Source organism: Oncorhynchus masou, chromosome 12, assembly GCF_036934945.1.
Source record: "Oncorhynchus masou masou isolate Uvic2021 chromosome 12, UVic_Omas_1.1, whole genome shotgun sequence".
NCBI lineage: Eukaryota > Metazoa > Chordata > Actinopteri > Salmoniformes > Salmonidae > Oncorhynchus > Oncorhynchus masou.
In genome coordinates, this window is record NC_088223.1 from 48,153,435 (window position 1) to 48,174,672 (window position 21,238).

Here is a 21,238-nt window from a genome sequence, read left to right on the forward strand (position 1 = left end):
TTCATGTTCACTCGCCAACTCCATGCTGTTTCCCCCTTAAGTGTTTTCATGTTTAGAGCCCGGTACACAAAACCTGAGGCCAACCTAGCCAGGACAAAATAGACCCTTTTGTTATTCCTAAGAATACAGTCTTCCGGTGCCTTAAGCATTTGGGTTTACTTCTTAATTGGGAGGCCAATGCTCTTCAACCTAACGTAGATACATGTTCCTGAGGTTGCACAAGCATTCATCTGTTCAGTTCCTGAACTTTGAGACGAGGGATTGTACTAAAGGCCTTCTACCTTCACTCACATGAAACCATTCCATCTCTGAATGTTGGCAATGCCAAGGAATTAATCTTGCCCTGTGTGGTAGATGCTGTACAGTGGAAAACTGGAAATATTTTGGCAGTCACAACAGGGGACCAATCAACTAAAGGTGAGCTATGTTTCTGTGAAATCATATAGAGACACATATAATGCTTCAAACCAATGAGTAGCAATAAAGAGACACGTCCTTCCAAAGATTCTGTAGTATACCTGTCATTCCTGTTTCAAGCAAAACACTACGTTTCGGAAAATAAGATGAGAATAAAAAAAAGTGTACTTATTATTACAAGGCTAAGCATACCGTCTTCTCCAATTTCATTCGATAGACGGTTATAAATCTTAATGTTCCATTGCCAAGCTGGCTCAAAAAAGTCATGCCGTCAAAATCAAACCACATTTGACTTTGTATAACTTCCACATGTGAGAGGTTCTTGCTGTATAAAACTGATGAAAAGTACACAGCTTGTGACCTTGACCACCGTGTTAGTCAGCTCAGAAATGTCCCTGTTCCACTATTCTCAAAACATGATGAGCAGTGAGTGACGGGGCAGGACTGTTGGAGTGAATAATGGCATACAGTATGCCACCACGGAGACAGAAATGTTGAAAGGAAGCCAACAAGTGGAGCAGTAACATTGCTGTAGTGAGCACCAGAGACATATATTTTGAAAATAAATACATGGCTCTGGTGAGAACCAACTCTTCCAGGATACATCACTATGCTCTTGCCAACACCGCACTCTGAAGCCATCCATACACATCACTACAAACAAGCTTACTTCCCACCCCGGAGGATGAGGCTACAGTTGATCCCAGGTCTCAGGACTAGAGACAGCACTACCGTGCCATCCACCTTCACCACACAGACCCAATATATAAAATGTCAACTCCTGCCTGGGCAACATTTCAACATTTCAAAATATAAATCCAGGCAGGGCTTGAGGGAGGACCAACATACAGTATCAGATTGAATTCCATTTAGGACCCAAGTGCCCCTGTACATTTCCATGCTGATTTGAAGTCATGCAGAGGCATGTGAGTAATCACATTTTAACTTTTGGGATGAAGCGTCAAAGTACAGGACAGGAGAATAAAACTCTCATACCTTCAATACTATCAGTTTATCCTTGAGATTTTCTATAGATCTTCTTTAGGCTGTTAAGAGCAACTGCCCCTAAAAACCATCTAGTCCCTTTGAAAACGGCCCATGTAGCATCGATATGAGTCAGAAACATTTATTATAGTGTCAAAATGTACTACAATGTGTAAATAGGATCATTTTGGTCATAAAGTAAGTCTTGTCTAAAGCATCACAACAAGTAAATGAAGGTTGGGTTTGGATTACAATTACATCAACAAATCATGCCCCATTTTGACAAGCTCCACACTTCTCCAGCGTGACAGTGGCCATCGAATGCAGAGTTCCTGGGTTGGTGTGGTTACACGCGGTCTGCAGTTGTAAGGCCGGTTGGACGTTCTGACAGATTTACAAAAACTATGTTGGGGGGGCATATGATAGAGAAATTAAGATTCAATTCTCTGGCAACACCTCTGGTGGACATTCCTGCAGTCAGCATGCCAATTGCATGTTCCCTCAGAACTTGAGACATCTGTGACATTGTGTTGTGTAGTAAAACTGCACATTTTAGAATGGCCTTTTATTGTCCCAAACACAACGTGCATTTGTGTAATGATCATGCTGTTTAATCAGCTTCTTGAATGCCACAACTCTCAGGTGGATGGATTATCTTGGCAAAGGAGAAATGCTCAGTAACAGGGATATAAGCAAATTTGTGCACAAAACTTGAAAGAAATAAACTTTTTTTGCGTATGGAACATTTCTGGGATCTTTATTTAATCTCATGAATCATGATGACGAACATTTAACATGTTGTTTTTATATTTTTGTTCAGTATATCTGGCTAACGTTAGCCTACCGCAATTCAATTCAGATTTGGCTTGGAAACACAATAGCATTTCAAAATAAGACAAATAATTAGTAGGAAAACCTTTTGTCATGATTGTGATGTCGCCAGATTGACTTTGGATGCAGTATAACTTTAGCCAGCTAACTAAGATTGAGGGGAATAGTGGACCACTATATTTTAGCTTGCTAACATTAGCATTTGTGAGCAATTATTTTACTTTTCTAGTAACAGTAATGGCAACATTGCCATCTCTCTAAAGTAAATTTGACAACATGGCAGTTGTTTCCTACTCATTATTTGCATGCTTTAGCAATGTCATCGTATTTCCATGGTGGTACTAGCTAACTCATGTCTGACTATAACAGTGTACTAACTAGCAGCAACAAACTAAAACCAACCCAGGGCCATAGCAATACATGTCACAGTTGGTTGCATAGTGTAATGACTTCACCGGCTTGTATCTAATCCAATCTGGTGCCAGTCAGTCTACATCTGTGAAGCACAGAATTAGCTTCCAAACGAGATTACGTTATTTCTCAATCTGTGTTTATAATTGAGGGATGATGACAATCGTTGACCCTGTTTTTCTGTTAGAGAACGTACACAGTTGGGTGTCAGACTGATCCTCTGCTCATGAACAGACGACGGGACCTACCAGAAGGAGCAAATACGGGTATCATAGCATGTCCAGCAATGTGATTACAATGGTTTAGCGATCCCCAAATATGATTTCATTCACCGTTCACTTGATTTTTTTCACAGCTTGTCAGGCAAGACCTCATAACTAAAGCATGTCATGCGACACAAGTACCCTTGTGACACATCCTCCGTTGTTGCCAGTCTCCCTCGACTCCTATGAAAAGGACACGCAATCATGAGGCCTCTGATACTGACCCAAGTTACTGCCCTGATGACACAGATGGCTTCATTAACAATGACAGGTAATGTGTGTTCTGTGAAAAGTTGTATTAAAAAATATCCAGCTTGACAAACTAGCAGGCTAATTCCAGCCAAGCAGAGACAACTAGTAGAGTCAATCTGGTTGTGAAGTGCATTAGCAACAAGTTTTGTCCTTTCCTTAGAACAACATGCAATTTACCACTTGGCTGTCTATTATATCACCTTGTCACATGCCCTCCCAATCAACACCACCTCATAAGATTGCCTGCTGCAGTTGTTTGAGAGATGTCCAGTTTTCAGCCGAACATGCAGCATAGACAAGACCATTAAGGTGGCCCTCATCAGCATGATGCAGACATTCCCTCACTGTGAGTATTCCTATAAATGGAACAGTCAGCTACATGCTGGCAGGTATCCGGCCAGCAACATTCAACCGTCAGTGGCAACAGCTTTCACAGGCTCATAATTTGTACAAATATAGAAGGTAACCCACTTCCTTACTTTGATACATTTGATAACCAGATTGTGAAACATAATTTATGTACACTAACATTGCTTACTTTCTACTTCTTAGATGCATATAATGTCCAGGCCAGGGCATAATCTAGCCTGATCGATGTTTTCACCATTCCATTTCACTTCACATTTAATTATACTGTATCTGAAGTGAAGGCTAATCATAACCACCATTGATAATGTAATCTGTGTCTGTGTTTCCAACCAGTATCTTTGATGAGGGGCCAGGAGCTGATCTATGCTGCTATGCCCATCAATGGGGCTATGGCAAAGACCTCACCTCCAGACTCACCTCTTTCCTGCTCACCAACAGTCGTCAATGGGGAGAACAGAATTAGGTAGGATAGTCTGACTTGTTCAAACTTCACCATAGTATATGTTTGTGTGCCTCTCCTAACTGTCATTGGTAATAGAACAGTGACAATGGTGTGTATAGTGTTCTCAAAAATATTCACACCACATTACTTTTTCCTCACTTTATTGTGTTACAGTCTGAATTTAAAATGGATTATATTGAGATGTATTGTCACTGGTCTACACATAATACCCCATAATGTCAAAGTGGAATTATATTTTTAACAAATTTATTAGATTTAATAATTTATCTCTATACCCCACACATACAATTATCTGTAAGGTCCCTCAGTTGAGCAGTAAATGTCAAATACAAATTTGACAAACCACAAAGACCAGGGAGGTTTTCTAATGCCTCGCAAAGAAGCGCACCTATTGGTAGATGGGTAGAATAAAAAAAAAGTAGACATTGAATATCCCTTTGAGCATGGTGAAGTTATTAGATACACTTTGGATGGTGTATCAATACACCCAGTCACTACAAAGATACAGGCGTCCTTCCTAACTCAGTTGCCAGAGAGGAAGGAAACCTTTCAGGGATTTCAACATGAGGGGACTTTAAAACAGTTACAGAGTTTAATGGTTGTGCTAGGAGAAAACTGAAGATGGACCAATAACATTGTAGTTACTCCACAATACTAACCTAAATGACAAGGAAGCCTGAGTGAAAAGGAAGCCTATACAGAATAAAAAATATTCCAAAACATGCATCTTGTTTGAAATAAGGCACAATGACCTTAACAACATCACTGACTACCACTCACTACCACATATTTTCAAACATGGTGGTGGCTGCATCATGTTATGGGTATGCTTGTCATCGGCAAGGATTAAGGACGTTTTTATAGGATAGTAAGAAATGGAATAGAGCTAAGCACAGGCAAAATCCTAGAGGTTCAGTCTATTTTCCAACAGACACTGGGAGACAAATTCACTTGACAGAGCATGAAGAATTTTTTAAAGAATAATGTGCAAATATTGTACAATCCAGGTGTGCAATGCTTGTAGACTTACCCAGAAAGACTCACAGCTGTAATCACAGCCAAGGGTTATTCTAACACGTATGGACTCAGGGATGTGAATACTTATGCAAATTAGATATTTCTGTACTTCATTATCAATACATTTGCAAAAATGTCTAAAAACATGTTTTTGTCATTATGGGGTATTATATGTAGATGGGAGAGAGAGAAAAATGTCAATATGGGGAGGAGAAACCCTGTGTATTCTGCACCAGGATCAGTATTCTGCACCAGGATCAGGGAACTCCTGTTATATACAGGACATCACACAGGAAGGTATGACCACTGACATATTTGCCAAGGTAGCCCCATACCACCAGACAAAATGCTGATGCTGATAGGCATCCAAGATGTCCAACCATTGTTTAGCACGTATATCACTTTAGCACGTATATCACTTTAGCGTGTAAGGCGCACCAATTGGTGTCACATCGTTAGTATGTGTTCCACCTGTGCTGGTTTGCCATCTCATTAGTGCTCCAGTTGTCTTGAGATAAAGGGAAGATCCTATATCTGACCTTCTGATCTTCCCTGTTTTTGTTTTGCGCCAATTGGTGTCACATCATTAGTATGTGTTCCACCTGTGCTGGTTTGCCATCTCATTAGTGCTCCAGTTGTCTTGAGATAAAGAGAAGATCCCATATCTGATCTTCTGATCTTCCCTGTTTTTGTTTTGCGCCAACTTCTTGGTTTGCTTCCTGTCTTTAAGTTTGGTGAGGGTTTTTCATTTGTTTGCCTTGGGACAATTTAGTGGACGCTCCTTGTGGGTGTCTTAGGTTCCAGTAATAGTTTCTAGTCAACTTTCAGTGGACACCCCCATGAGTGTTTTTCAAAACCCATCCCAAAACCCCACCTGTTTCATTTTGGTTGTTGGTCAGTGACTCTTTGTTAGTTCCCTCTTGTGTTTGAGCAACATTTTTGTTTTTCTTGCTGGGGAACGCATCAAAATTGGGGCTCATCCGGGATGTTGTTTCCCATGAGTAGGGGAGTCGCTCTGATCACCTACTCTGAAGCTCTGCTGTGCCGAGATAGTTGAGTGTTCAAAATACACTTGTGGTAGAGTTTCTGTCACTGACATCCACCCTGAGTGGTTATGAGATTGGGGGAATCATTTCTAAATTTGCATGAACACACAGGAAAATTAAAATAATGTATTGGACTTTAAGTTTGAAGAATTTGTGGAAGATCCTATATGGGAGATGCTAAATAAATGTACAAAGGTGAATCTGCCCATCATTTCAAAGCATTATGACATCAAGGTGGCATCTGGCGATCCAAAAGCAATAGTCAAAGAGTTGATTGGTACTTGCTTTGGTGGAGAAGGAAATCCTTCCTGAGGGAGAGGCTGCGGAAGGGGGTGCTGCGGGTAGTGGGGTGGAAGCTGAGGAAGGGGGTGATGCGGGTAGTGGTCTGGAAGCTGATGAAAGGGATTTTGCGGGTAGTGGGGTGAGTCCCGTAGACGTGCGGCTGTGAGAGTTGAAATGAGGGGCAGGTTGGGAGCAAGAGACTGGAGCTCGAGCACAAGGAAAGGGAAAGAGAAGGTGAGGAAAGATTGGAGCAACAGAAATTGGAGTTTGAGCACATGGAATGGGAAAGAGAATGTGCAGCCAGACTAGTGCAGGAGGAACATGTGCATGCCACTCGATTAAGAGACATGGAACTAGAAGCGCGACAAGGGGAGATGAATCGGGAGGTACTACGAATCAGGTCAGGCCATCCTGTACCCTTGGCGGAGTTTGATCTTGGTCGGAGTGGCCAGCTTATGCCGCCTTTCCGCGAGGGGAAGGTGGATGTATGTTTTGCTCTGTTTGAGTGAATTGCCACATGCCTGGAATGGCCACAAGATATTTGTTCACCGCTCCTCCAAAGTGTTCTTGAGGGAAAAGCTCAGAAGGTGTATGCCGCTTTATCACTTGACCGGAGTTCAGATTTTGACACTGTTAAAGCGGTTATCCTTGCAAGTTGGTCCCAGAGGCATACAGACAACAGCTTTGTAAATTACGAAAAGACAGAATCACAACGCCATGTTGAGTTCGCAAGGGAACAAGCATGGTTCTCAAGGGGTCAAGGGCCTTGAGGAATTAAAGACACAAACTTATCGAGCAACTCATGAATTGCCTTCACGAAAGGGTTGCAACCTACATTTATGAGAAAAAGGATCTCACCCTTGAGAAAGCTGCAGTTCTTGCAGATAAGTTTGCATTGACACGTAAAAAAACGTTCACAAACAAAGCACCCAGGAGTTATACTTACAAAAAAAGCTATCCAGAGAAAGTCACCTCCTACTGCGAGATTTCAGTGCATTTCGAAAGTGGCCAAAGAAAGATCAGCACAAGCAGTTTTTTTGTATGCGCTAGTTTGTCATTACTGCCATGGGAAAGGACACCTTGTCTCTCAGTGTCCTAAGTGGAAACAGAAAGAGAGAGAGGAAGTCTCTGGTTGGGATTGGTGTATCTCCTAAATATGATTTTGGATCAGATGTGTATGAACCCTTTGTTTCAGACGGGTTTGTGTCTTGGCAGAGTCGTGATGCTGTTAATAAGCAGCCGGTTAAGATACTATGAGACACTGGGGGAGCCCAATCCTTCGATTTGGGGTTGTTTTGCCTTGTTCTGACACTTCCGTGGGTGGTTGCAGTGTTTTTCTGTGGGGCGTGGAGATGGGTTGCATGGAAGTTCCTTTGTATAATATGGTTCTCGAGTCTGATCTTATATCTGGTTCCTTTGTCGTTTGAGCTTACCTGTTAAGGGGGTCTCATTAATTTTGGGCAATGGGACCAAACTTCAACTTCTTTTTAAATCAGGGGCCTCTTGCGCATTCACATTGAGCTCCTTATTGCCTTTTAAACCATAAAAAACATGTTATTTTAATGTTGTCTGAGCTTAAGTGAAGCATCTAACAGCATAAGTATCTTTTAGGTTGGAGGGAAGGTTGTGCCAAATCCTGTCATTGGTAAGGAACCCAGAGTAGAGGAACCTGATGGGTATCAGAGTGTTCCCACCGTTTGCCATTACACGTGCTGTCTAAGAAAGTCCCACCATGGACGATCTGTCTGAGACGTTTATGGGCGAACCCTAACCCTTGACCTCTCATTTGAAAACCCCAAAGGTGAGGCAAGTTTGTTGGACCGCTGAAGGAAGAGAGGGTCCCTCCATGCGACATTTCGATGTCTAGAAAGCAGCTGATTGCGGAACAGAGTCATTATGTTTCCCTCACCCCTCTTTTTGCTGAGATACGTTTGTGTGGGTTACTTTGACAGAGATGGTGTTCTAATGATAAAATGGCATTCTCGAACCACTTCTGGGCAAGACAATTGGCCCAGTGTATGTCAAATTGTCATTCCAATTACGCTTCGACAAGAGATAGAGGTTGGCTCACGATGGAAGTATGACAGGCCATCTTGGGGTCAACAAGACGTATGACCATATCTTGCGTAACTTATTCTGGCCTGGTCTGAAACAGGATGTTATGGCTTACTGTAAATCCTGTTGCGTTTGCAGACGTGTAAACCAAACCAAGCTGTACCAGTTGCACCTAACCTTTCAGCAGGGTTCTGGTGCTTTGTATTGGTCCTTTGCACAAAGCAGAGTGGTAAACTGTTTTTCTTGACCATTATGTGCGCTGCCACTTGTTTTCCTGAGGCCATTCCAATGAAGAAAATCCTGGCTCCCAGTATTGCTAAAGCCCTGGTGAAATTATTTCCAACGTTTGGACTTCCGCAGATAGTGCAGGTGCAGTCGGACCAAGGTTCAAATGTAATGTCAAAGGTCTTGCAGGAAGTGCTACAGCAATTGGGTGTTACCCATTGCCCCTCTAGTGCCTACCTCTCAGAGTCTCAAGGTGCTCTTCAGAGATTTCATCAGACTTTGAAGTCTATGTTGAGAGTTTACTGCTTTGAGTTTGAGAAAGAATGGGATGAAGGGGTTCCTCTTGAGCTGTTGGCAGCATGTGAGGTTGTTCTGTAATCTCTTAATTTTAGTCCAAATGAATCAAATCAAAGTTTATTTGTCACGTGCGCCGAATACAACAGGTGAAATGCTTACTTACAGGCTCTAACCAATAGTGCAAACAATGTATTAGGTGAACAATAGGTATGGAAAGAAATAAAACAACAGTAAAAAGACAGGCTATATACAGTAGCGAGGCTATAAAAGTAGCGAGGCTCCATACAGACACCGGTTAGTCAGGCTGATTGAGGTAGTATGTACATGTAGATATGGTTAAAGTGACTATGCATATATGATGAACAGAGAGTAGCAGTTGCGTAAAAGAAAGGTTGGCGGGTGGTGGTGGGTGGGACGCTATGCAGAAGGCCCGGTTAGCCAATGTGCGGGAGCACTGGTTGGTCGGCCCATTTGAGATAGTATGTACATGAATGTATAGCTAAAGTGACTATGCATATATGCTAAACAGAGAGTAGCAGCAGCGTACTATTACTCGTCTTTGGACATCATGTCAGAGGTCCTTTGAGCTTGCTGAGAGAGAGGTTGTTGCAGGGCAACACCTTAAATTTTTTTTTTAGAAATCTGTTGAAGCACGTTAGCGCTTTTCAATACAGATTACATTGCACCTGTGAGGTTGCCAGTGAGTTGCAAACGAAAATGAAAGTTTGGTACAATCGGTATTACCGAAACCGCACTTTCGACCTAGTTTTGTTGCCTGTTCTGGGGTCACTGTTGCAGACTCGCTTTTCAGGCCTTTATCCCATAATGACAAAAATTGGTAATCTGGATTACATCATCGCCACACCGGAGCGTAGGAGAAAAACACGGCTGTGTCATGTAGAAACCATACTTCACCCGCTACGATTGGGTGGCGAACTCAGTGGAAACTGGTTGTGATGGTCTACCTGTGGCCACTGCTGTCACCATTGACTATAGTCTTCCTCAAGAGTATGAGGACAGCCCAATACACCCTGTGCCAGTTGTTCGGTAAAGTAACTCAGAGATTCTAGAAAACCTTTTGTCTTTTTGCCACACTTGTCTCCAGAGGAAAAAAGCAACATTGTTGCACTGCTTTTAGAATATCTGGGTTTATTTCTCAGATGTGCCAACTCAGACAAATGTACTAGTGCATGACATTGACGTTGGGGACTCGGCCCCAATCAAACAACATGCCTATTGAGTGAATCCTGAAAAGAGAGAGAAGCTCCGCAGTGAGGTGGTAACTTTCCTTACGAGAGGAAAGTTAATATGGATATTGCAGGAGTTTCCACTTGAAATTCTCCAGATTGACTGACCTTCATGTCTTAATGTAATGGACTGTCATTTCTCTTTGCTTATTTGAGCTGTTCTTGCCATAATAAGGACTTGGTATTTTACCAAATAGGGCTATCTTCTGTATATCACCCCTACCTTGTCACAACACAACTGATTGGCTCAAACGCATTAAGAAGTAAAGAAATTCCACAAATTAACTTTTAACAAGGCATACCTGTTCATTGAAATGCATTCCAAGTGGCAACCTCATGAAGCTGGTTGAGAGAATGCTGTCATCAAGGCAAAAGGTGGCTACTTTGAAGAATCTCAAATATAAAATATATTTTGATTTGTTTAACACTTTTTTTGTTTACTACATGATTCCATGTGTGTTATTTCATAGTTTTGATGTCTTCACTATTATTCTACAATGTAGAAAATAGTAAAAATAAAGAAAAACCCTTGGATGAGTGGGTGTGTCCAAACTTCTGACTGGTACTGTACATACATTTATAAATAAAAGAGGTGGCTGTTTTGTCTTGTATTTAATTGTTGACAGCCAGTAGACATCATGTTTATATTGCAGAAATCGACATGTTTAAGATGATTCTGTTGTGCAATGAAAGTTGTTTTCTGTTGGTGGTGAGCATGTAGGATATATTTGCTGTCTTAAGGGGGAAGGTGTTACAGGCGTTGGTTTTTCCATTATCTTTTGACGTTGGACTTTAGCACGTATGTCACTTTAGCATGTAGGGTGCACCGATTGGTGTCACCTTGTTATTCAGTATGTGTTCCACCTGTGTTGGCTTGCCATCTAATTAGTGGGAAGGTGTTTCACCTGTGCTGGCCCAAGTGCTATTTAAGAGTAGCTGTCCCAGTCCTCCAGTTGTCTTGAGGGGTGTAGAGGGACTCTCCCTATTTGATTTCTAGAAAAACATTCCTTTGTCAGATTTTTTGGTTTGCTTTATGTCTTTAAGTTGGATATGGATTTTCCTTTTGTTTAATTGTTCTTGGGCAAATTTACTGGGCGCTCATGGTGGGTGTCTTTTTGGTTCCAGTTGTTGTTGCTAGTCAACTTTCAGTGGACACCCCCATGAGTGTCTCAATATTAGGAAGTTGTTCTTAATATTTTGTACACTGTCTATACTGTGCATTCGGAAGGTATTCAGACCCCTTGACTTTTTCCACATTTTGTTCCATTCCAGCCTCTAAAAACTATATATTTTTTTTTACACACAACACCCTATAATGAAGCAAAAACATGCATTTACATTTCTGGAAATGTATTCAAAATAAACTAAAATATCACATTTACCAAAGTGTTCAGACAAGGGTTGCACATTTTGGGAAATATTCAGACATGGAATTAATGGGAATATATGGGAAATAACAGAAATACCATTTAAATGTAGATGTTTTCGATATATTTATCAATACAAAAATTTGAGGCTTTACCAAAAAAGCCTTAAATTTGCCCAGATGGCTACCAATTTTTCAACCCTTGTATTGGTCAGCCTGTTGAGTGCTTTGTTGTGTGTTCCCAAACAAGGACCAATTGCGCTCTGAGGTGGCTGATGTTGGTGGGATTTGGAGGAAACAGGGGAAAGAGCCTCAGATCCACAAAGTCCCTTCCACCAGGTGGCTGATGAGATATGTTGGCACGACTGCCATATTGCATCTCCATCCCGAAGCCATTGCTTGGAAGTGTACATCGCCAGACTGCCAAGAACTTTGCCCTCATCCAGGCCAAGGTGGCAAGACGCGGTAGTGGTGACACCATAGGCCTTGTTGATCTCTGCACCAGACAGGATGCTCTTGCCAGCATACTTGGGGTTCAACATGTACTCTGTGGCGTGTGTGGGCTTCAGGCAGAAGTCTTCATGCTTTTTTTATGTATTTCAGAACTGCAGTTCTCTCTACTTGGCGCAACAGTGAAGTGGGCAGGGCAGTACGGATTTCTTCTCTTACATCTGCAAGCAGAGTGAATATCAGATAGGTAGATTGCTGCTATAACTTGATGACCCTTCACATACCTAACCATTTCCTTTTCTCTCTTGTAGAGTGTATCCGTTGTTTTCAGTGCCATGATGTCCTTGAGGAACAGATTCAATATATGAGCAGCACAGCCAATGGGTGTGATGTGAGGGTAGGACTCCTCCACTTTAGACCAAGCAGCCTTCATGTTCGCAGCATTGTCTGTCACCAGTGCAAATACCTTCTGTGGTCCAAGGTCATTCTGCAATTGATGTCTGCCATTGATGTCTGTGAGCATCAGAGGTGAACCAGTTGGATACACGGCTCGAGCAAGACATTCATCAGCATTTCTCTGACTTCGTTCCTCCATTGAGTTAGAAAAATCTTGTGATTCCAAGGAGGACCATGAGCTGTTGCTATCGATAAGGTGTCTGATTCATCATTTTCACCTCGAAAAGAAGTAGAGGGACTTTTATCAGAGGTTGCTTGTTGTGAGCGCTGAGGGATTTCTGCATCTCTGTTGCATTCTTCACATATGATTTGGCATAGCATTTGCAAATGTACACAGCTTTTCATTCAACATTATATGCAGTTGAAATGTCTCCACACATCAGATATTGCCCGTGGCATTTTTCTGTAAAGATGAAAAAAAATGGTAAAAAAATAACAAATACAATTCCATGTACAGATAAATAGTTAACCAGTTAGATTAAACAACAACAAACAGGCGAATTAACACTCCTCTGTTAGCAGGCTTAAGCAAGCTAAAGACCACATGATAGCAAAACCTAACTAGCAGAAATTGTTAACAAGATAGAAATGATTTAGACACACTTTGCTGTAGGCTACTATTTACTAGTTAACAAAAAATCATGTATGTCGTATAAAATATATTCACCCCACCCAGTATTGTAATCTAATTTACCAGAAAGCTTGTAGTCCTTGGCTCAGACAGTTTGGTAGTGTGGTCTCAATAGCATCTCATTAGTGTGCAAGATCTTGAGAATCAGCTGTACATGTGATGGAAGAGTGCCCTGCACATGTGATGGAAGGATGCACTGTGCATGCAGAGGGTTGCAATTCCATTGAATTGGGGATAGTTTAACCAAACTATGCCACAAGACCTAGAATTGCCTTATGTGTATCCCACAAAAAAAGGTTCACTGTTATAAGCTTACTTTTTTGATGAATTTAAGCAAAATTTCAGGTCTTAACTTCCCATGAAAAATTCCCGGGAAAAGTTCTGGAAATTAGCCGGAAAGTTTCCGACCCTTTGCAACCCTAAATCAGACCCTTTAATCTGTACTTTGTTGAAGCTCCTTTGCCAGTGATTACAGCCTCGAGTCTTCTTGAGTATGACACTACAAGCTTGGCGCACCTGTATTTGGGGAGATTCTCCCATTCTTTTCTGTAGACCCTCTCAAGCTCTGTCTGGTTGGATAGGGAGTGTTGCTTGACAGCTAGTTTCAGGGCTCTCCAGAGATGTTCGATCGGATTCAAGTCCGGGCTCTGGCTAGGCCATTCAAGGACATTCAGAGACTTGTCCCGAAGCCACTCCTGCATTGTCTTGGGGTCGCTGTCCTGTTGGAAGGTGTACCTTCGCCATCAGTCTGAGGTTCTGAGCACTCTGGAGCAGGTTTTGATCAAGGATCTCTCTGTAATTTGCTCCGTTCCTCATTCCCTCGATCCTGACTAGTCTCCCAGTCCCTGCCGCTGAAAAACATCCCCACAGCATGATGCTGCAACCATGAATGGCCACTCTGCCATAAAGGCCTGATTGGTGGAGTGCTGCAGAGATGGTTGTCCTTCTGGAAAGTTCTCCCATCTCCACAGAGGAACTCTAGAGCTCTTTCAGAGTGACAATCGGGTTATCGGTCCCCTCCCTGACTAAGACACTTCTACCCAGATTGCTCAGTTTGGCCGGGCTGGCAGCTCTAGGAAGAGTATTGGTGGTTCCAAACTTCATCCATTTAATAATGATGGAGGCCACTGTGTTCTTTGGGACCTTCAATGCTGCAGAAGTGTTTTGGTACCCTTCCCCAGATCTGTGCCTCGACACAATCCTGTCTTGGAGCTCTACGGACAATTCCTTCGACCTCGTGGCTTGGTTTTTGCTCCGACATTCACTGTCAACTGTGGGACCTTGTACAGACAGGCGTGTGCCTTTCCAAATCATGTCCAATCAATTGAATTTACCACAGATGGACTCCAATCAAGTTGTAGAAACATCTCATCTCATAGCAAAGGGTCGGAATACTATACTATAAATAAGGTATTTCTGTTTTTATTTTTTATACAGTGCAAAATGTCTAAAAACCTGTTTTCGCTTTGTCATTATGGGCTATTGTGTGTGGATTGAGGACATTTAAAAAAAATGTAATCCAATTTAGAATAAGGCTGTAAAGTAACAAAATGTGGAAAAATTCAAGGGGTCTGAATACTTTCCGAATGCACTCTTTATAATTTTGACCATTAACAGGCTTAGCAAAAATAACACTTTGCAAATAGATGTGCTTATATGCCTTTACCTGAGCATTGTCTTCCTCAGAATAGTTTTCAATTGAATAACACTAATTAAAATGATGACTACTTTGTTGAACTGTTTGAGAAAAGTCAAGTTGACTGATAATGTAATAGTAAACCATTTAATATTTGAAATTCCTTCTATCAACCTGGGAGTAGAAGCCACCTTCACACATCACGCCGACAGAAACAAGCATCTTTCTGGTAAGAAGAGGGGCGTATGCCTTATGATTAACACGACTTGGTGTGATCATAACAACTCAACTCAAGTCCTTCTGTTCACCTGACTTAGAATTCCTCACAATCAAATGTCAACTGCATTATCTACCAATAGAATTCTCTTCGATTATAATCACAGCCGTATATATCCCCCCCCCCCCCAAGCAGGCACATCGATGGCCCTGAACAAACTTTATTTGACTCTATGTAAACTGGAAACCACATATACCATATCCTGAGGCTGCATTCATTGTAGCTGGGGATTTTAACAAGGCTAATCTGAAAGCAAAACTCTCTAAATGATATCAGCATATCAATTGTGCAACCAGGGCTGGTAAAACCCTGGATCATTGTTATTCTAACTTCCGCAACGCATATAAGGCCCTCCCCCGCCCTCCTTTTGGAAAAGACCACGACTCCATTTAGTTGTTTCCAGCCTATAGACAGAAACTAAAACAGGAAGCTCCCGCGCTCAGGTCTGTTCAATGCTGGTCCGACGAATCTGCTTCCACGCTTCAAGACTGCTTCGATCACGTGGATTGGGATATGTTCCACATTGCGTCCAACAACAACATTGATGAATACGCTGATTCGGTGAGCGAGTTCATTAGAAAGTGCATTGATGATGTCGTTCCCATAGCAACGATTAAAACATTCCCAAACCAGAAACCGTGGATTGATGGCAGCATTCGCGCGAAACTGAAAAGAGTGAACGACTGCTTTTAACTACGGCAAGGTGACCGGAAACATGACCGAATACAAACAGTGTAGCTATTCCCTCCGCAAGGCAATCAAACAAGCTTAGCGTCAGTATAGAGACAAAGTTGAGTCGCAATTCAACGGCTCAGACACAAGAGGTATGTGGCAGGGTCTACAGTCAACCACGGATTACAAAAAGAAAACCAGCCCCGTCGCGGACCAGGATGTCTTGCTCACAGACAGACTAAATAACTTCTTTGCTCGCTTTGAGGACAATACAGTGCCACTGACATGGCCCGCTACCAGAACCTGCAGACTCTCGTTCACTGCAGCCGACCTGAGTAAAACATTTAAACGCGTTAACCCTCGCAAGGCTGCAGGCCCAGGCGGCATCCCCAGCCGCGTCCTCAGAGCATGCGCAGACCAGCTGGCTGGTGTGTTTACGGACATATTCAATCAATCCTTATCCCAGTCTGCTGTCCCCACATGCTTCAAGAGGGCCACCATTGTTCCTGTTCCCAAGAAAGCTAAGGTAACTGAGCTAAACGACTACCGCCCTGTAGCACGCACTTCCAACATCATGAAGTGCTTTGAGAGACTAGTCAAGGACCATATCCCCTCCACCCTACCTGACACGCTAGACCCACTCCAATTTGCTTACCGCCACAATAGGTCCACAGACGATGCAATCGCAACCACACTGCCCTAACCCATCTGGACAAGAGGAATACCTATGTGAGAATGCTGTTCATCGACTACAGCTCAGCATTTAACAACATAGTACCCTCCAAACTTGTTATCAAGCTCGAGACCCTGGGTCTCGCCCCCGCCCTGTGTAACTGGGTACTGGACTTCCTGACGGGCCGCCCCCAGGTGGTGAGGGTAGGTAACAACATCTCCACCCCGCTGATCCTCAACACTGGGGCCCCACAAGAGTGTGTTCTGAGCCCTATCCTGTACTCCCTGTTCGCCCACGACTGCATGGCCATGCACGCCTCCAACTCAATCATTAAGTTTGCAGACGACACTACAGTGGTAGGCTTGATTACCAACAACGACGAGACGGCCTACAGGGAGGAGGTGAGGGCCCTCGGAGTGTGGTGTCAGGACAATAACCTCACACTCAACGTCAACAAAACAAAGGAGATGATCGTGGACTTCAGGAAACAGCAGAGGGAGCACCCCCCTATCCACATCGACGGGACAGTAATGGAAAGGGTAGTAAGTTAAGTTCCTCTGCGTACACATCACGGACAAACTGGTCCACCCACACAGACAGCGTTGTGAAGAAGGCGCATCAGCACCTCTTCAACCTCAGCAGGCTAAAGTAATTTGGCTTGTCACCAAAAGCACTTACAAACTTTTACAGATGCACAATCGAGAGCATCCTGTCGATGCCTGGTACGGCAACTGCTCCGCCCACAACCGTAAGGCTCTCCAGAGGGCAGTGAGGTCTGCACAATGCATCACCGGGGGCAAACTACCTGCCCTCCAGGACACCTACACCACCCGATGTCACAGGAAGGCCATAAACATCACCAAGGACAACAACCACCCGAGCCACTGCCTGTTCACCCTGCTATCATCCAGAAGGCGAGGTCAGTGCAGGTGCATCAAAGCAGGTACTGAAAAACAGCTTCTATCTCAAGGCCATCAGACTGTTAAACAGCCACCACTAATATTGAGTAGCTGCTGCCAACATACTGACTCAACTCCAGCCACTTGGAGAATAGATGGAAATAGATGTAAAAAAGTTATCACTAGTCACTTTATTTATTTATTTTAAATTTTACCCCCTTTTTCCCCAAATTTCTTGGTATCCATTTGTTAGTAATTACCATCTTGTCTCATCGCTACAACTCCCGTAAGGGCTCGGGAGAGACGAAGGTCGAAAGCCATGCGTCCTCCGAAACACAACCCAACCATGCCGCACTGCTTCTTAACACAGTGCGGCTCCAACCCGGAAGCCAGCCGTAACAAGATGTCGGAGGAAACACCGTTCACCTGGCCACCTTGGTTAGCGCGCACTGTGCCCGGCCTGCCACAGGAGTCGCTGGGGCGCCATGAGACAAGGATATCCCTACCGGCCAAACCTTCCCTAACCCGGACGAGGCTAGGCCAATTGTGCGTGTGACAGAGCCTGGGCCCGAATCCAGAGTCTCTGGTGGCACAGCTAGCGCTGTGATGCAGTGCCCTAGACCACTGCGCCACCCGGAAGGCTTCACTTGTCACTTTAAACAATGCCACTTAATATAATGTTTACATACCCTACATTACTCATCTCATATAAATATACTGTACTCGATACCATCTACTGCATCTTGCCTATGCCGTTCTGTACCATCATTCATTCATATATCTTTATGTACATATTCTTTATCCCTTTACACTTGTGTGTATAAGGTAGTAGTTGTGGAATTGTTAGGTTAGATTACTTGTTGGTTATTACTGCATTGTCGGAACTAGAAGCACAAGCATTTCGCTACACTCGCATTAACATCTGCATGTGACAAATAACATTTGATTTGTTTTCATAGAGTAGGAAACATACCTGGAGGACAGGAGCACTCTTGAATGACCTCCCTGGCAGTGCGAAGTTTGGGCAGTGCTATGGTCAGTCTCTGAATGGGGACAACAAGAATACACTGTGCATAATGTTTCTTTGAATGTAGGTTAAATAGGTTAAGATGTACAGTGGGGCAAAAAAAAGTATTTAGTCAGCCACCAATTGTGCAAGTTCTCCCACTTAAAAAGATGAGAGAGGCCTGTCATTTTTATCATAGGTACACTTCAACTATGACAGACAAAATGAGAAAAGAAAATCCAGAAAATCACGTTGTAGGATTTTTTATGAATTTATTTGCAAATGATGGTGGAAAATAAGTATTTGGTCAATAACAAAAGTTTCTCAATACTTTGTTATATACCCTTTGTTGGCAATGACAGAGGTCAAACGTTTTCTGTAAGTCTTCACAAGGTTTTCACACACTGTTGCTGGTATTTTGGCCCATTCCTCCATGCAGATCTCCTCTAGAGCAGTGATGTTTTGGGGCTGTTGCTGGGCAACACGGACTTTCAACTCCCTCCAAAGATTTTCTATGGGGTTGAGATCTGGAGACTGGCTAGGCCACTCCAGGATCTTGAAATGCTTCTTACGAAGCCACTCCTTCGATGCCCGGGCGGTGTGTTTGGGATCCTTGTCATGCTGAAAGACCCAGCCACGTTTCATCTTCAATGCCCTTGCTGATGGAAGGAGGTTTTTACTCAAATCTCACGATACATGGCCCCATTCATTGTTTCCTTTACACGGATCAGTCGTCCTGGTCCCTTTGCAGAAAAACAGCCCCAAAGCATGATGTTTCCACCCCCATGCTTCACAGTAGGTATGGTGTTCTTTGGATGCAACTTAGCATTCTTTGTCCTCCAAACACAACGAGTTGAGTTTTTACCAAAAAGTTATATTTTGGTTTCATCTGACCATATGACATTCTCCCAATCTTCTTCTGGATCATCCAAATGCTCTCTAGCAAACTTCAGACGGGCCTGGACACGTACTCGCTTAAGCAGGGGGACACGTCTGGCACTGCAGGATTTGAGTCCCCGGCGGCGTAGTGTGTTACTGATGGTAGGCTTTGTTACTTTGGTCCCAGCTCTCTACAGGTCATTCACTAGGTCCCCCCGTGTGGTTCTGAGATTTTTGCTCAACGTTCTTGTGATCATTTTGACCCCACGGGGTGAGATCTTGCGTGGAGCCCTAGATCGAGGGAGATTATCAGTGGTCTTGTATGTCTTCCATTTCCTAATAATTGCTCCCACAGTTGATTTCTTCAAACCAAGCTGCTTACCTATTGCAGATTCAGTCTTCCCAGCCTGGTGCAGGTCTACAATTTTGTTTCTGGTGTCCTTTGACAGCTCTTTGGTCTTGGCCATAGTGGAGTTTGGAGTGTGACTGTTTGAGGTTGTGGACAGGTGTCTTTTATACTGATAACAAGTTCAAACAGGTGCCATTAATACAGGTAACGAGTGGAGGACAGAGGAGCCTCTTAAAGAAGTTACAGGTCTGTGAGAGCCAGAATTCTTGCTTGTTTGTAGGTGACCAAATACTTATTTTCCACCATAATTTGCAAATAAATTCATTAACAATCCTACAATGTGATTTTCTGGATTTTTTCTCTCATTTTGTCTGTCATAGTTGAAGTGTACCTATGATGAAAATTACAGGCCTCTCATCTTTTTAAGTGGGAGAACATGCACAATTGGTGGCTGACTAAATACTTTTTTGCCCCACTGTAAGTAGTGGTAGAAATGTGGTAGAGTAGTGGTAGAAATGGGACAACCATTTTTGAATGGATCTCGAATTTGGAGTTCAGTCTGAATTAAGGCGTCAAATTAGTAGTTAGCCTAGAGATTAGTCTTGTTACATAAAGGGCTTTCAGAGCTAATCAGTCCATTTTTAATCATGATTAATCTAATTGTCTGAAAGCATTCAAAATACACTGAAAACATACAAATACATAATCTATACAGCTAAAAACAAATCTATCTATACAATTAAAAAAGTGTGATGTCACAACAAGTTGACTTTGAGGTTAAAGAAAGTGTGCTTCATCAATTTACCTGATTTTACTTAATGTTACTTTGGACAAAATCAAGAAGTAAATATTCTTGGAATGCTTTTTTGTATAAAAAATCTTAAAAATACAGCTCAATTTGAGCAATTTCTGTATTGGCGTTTAATCGTGATTAATCAGTGCAAATCTTGCAATTAATTTGTTGTTTTTTAACAGCCCTAGTTACTTGATTATATGGTGATCAGCTACCACAATGTTGATTAAAAAAAGGCAACCTTACTGTATTCGAAAATGTGAGAAATCATCCTTCAAAATATTGCATTTGTATCAGTCTGATACGTTTAACTTTATTAAAATTTTAAGTCATCCTCACCTCTTGCACAATTTTTTCAATGATATCCTGGAGACCAGGTACTGTTCCATTCTCATCCTGCGCGGATGCATCGGGATGGATCAGGAACATTCTCTCCATCTCCAATGTATGCACTCTGTACTCCAGGTAAGATGTCTTGAAGTTGACCAAAAAACAAAACGCCATAGAACACACCGACAGCATGATACAAAAGACCATTAACAGCCCGACTAAACAATATGAAAAGTTTGATTTGAGGCAGTTGATAGATTCCTTGGCCTTCTTATTCGCTGATTTTGCGTGGGATCCCATCCTGACGTTGGCAGCCAAAAAACTACTAGAAATAAATTGTAAGCACTTTTCCTGTGTGCAACATTTCCTGCTAGAAATAATCGATTTTTTAAATTGCCACTTTGTTACAGCATCGGCGCCATCACTAGAATGAACGTTTACATCTGAGTATAGGTGAATGGGGAGGAAAGCTGGACGCAACAGTAGCGTAGGCTGTGTAGTTGCGCTCACGCGCTCTCAGGTCGAATGATTTAGACCAGTAAGACAGAGACAGGGTGCCAAATACCATTCTTAGCACTCCCCGAAGTCCCTTCAATAAAAATAGCCTGCCTGAGAATTCACCTCTAGAATAATGGTGAATAAATGCATGAAAACCTGAATAT

General features: G+C 42.7%; 1 long non-coding RNA gene across 1 annotated transcript in view; it reads right to left on the minus strand.

Moving 5' to 3' along the window:
- The window catches only part of LOC135549120 (uncharacterized), an 87,680-nt gene extending 66,594 nt beyond the window's left edge, over positions 1-21,086 (minus strand). The window contains exons 1-2 of the long non-coding RNA XR_010456945.1: positions 20,586-21,086; positions 18,193-18,262 (exon numbers count right to left, since the gene is read on the minus strand). This is a non-coding gene — a long non-coding RNA (uncharacterized LOC135549120). The remainder of the gene's footprint in view (positions 1-18,192; positions 18,263-20,585) is intronic.
- Positions 21,087-21,238: the final 152 nt, after the last annotated feature.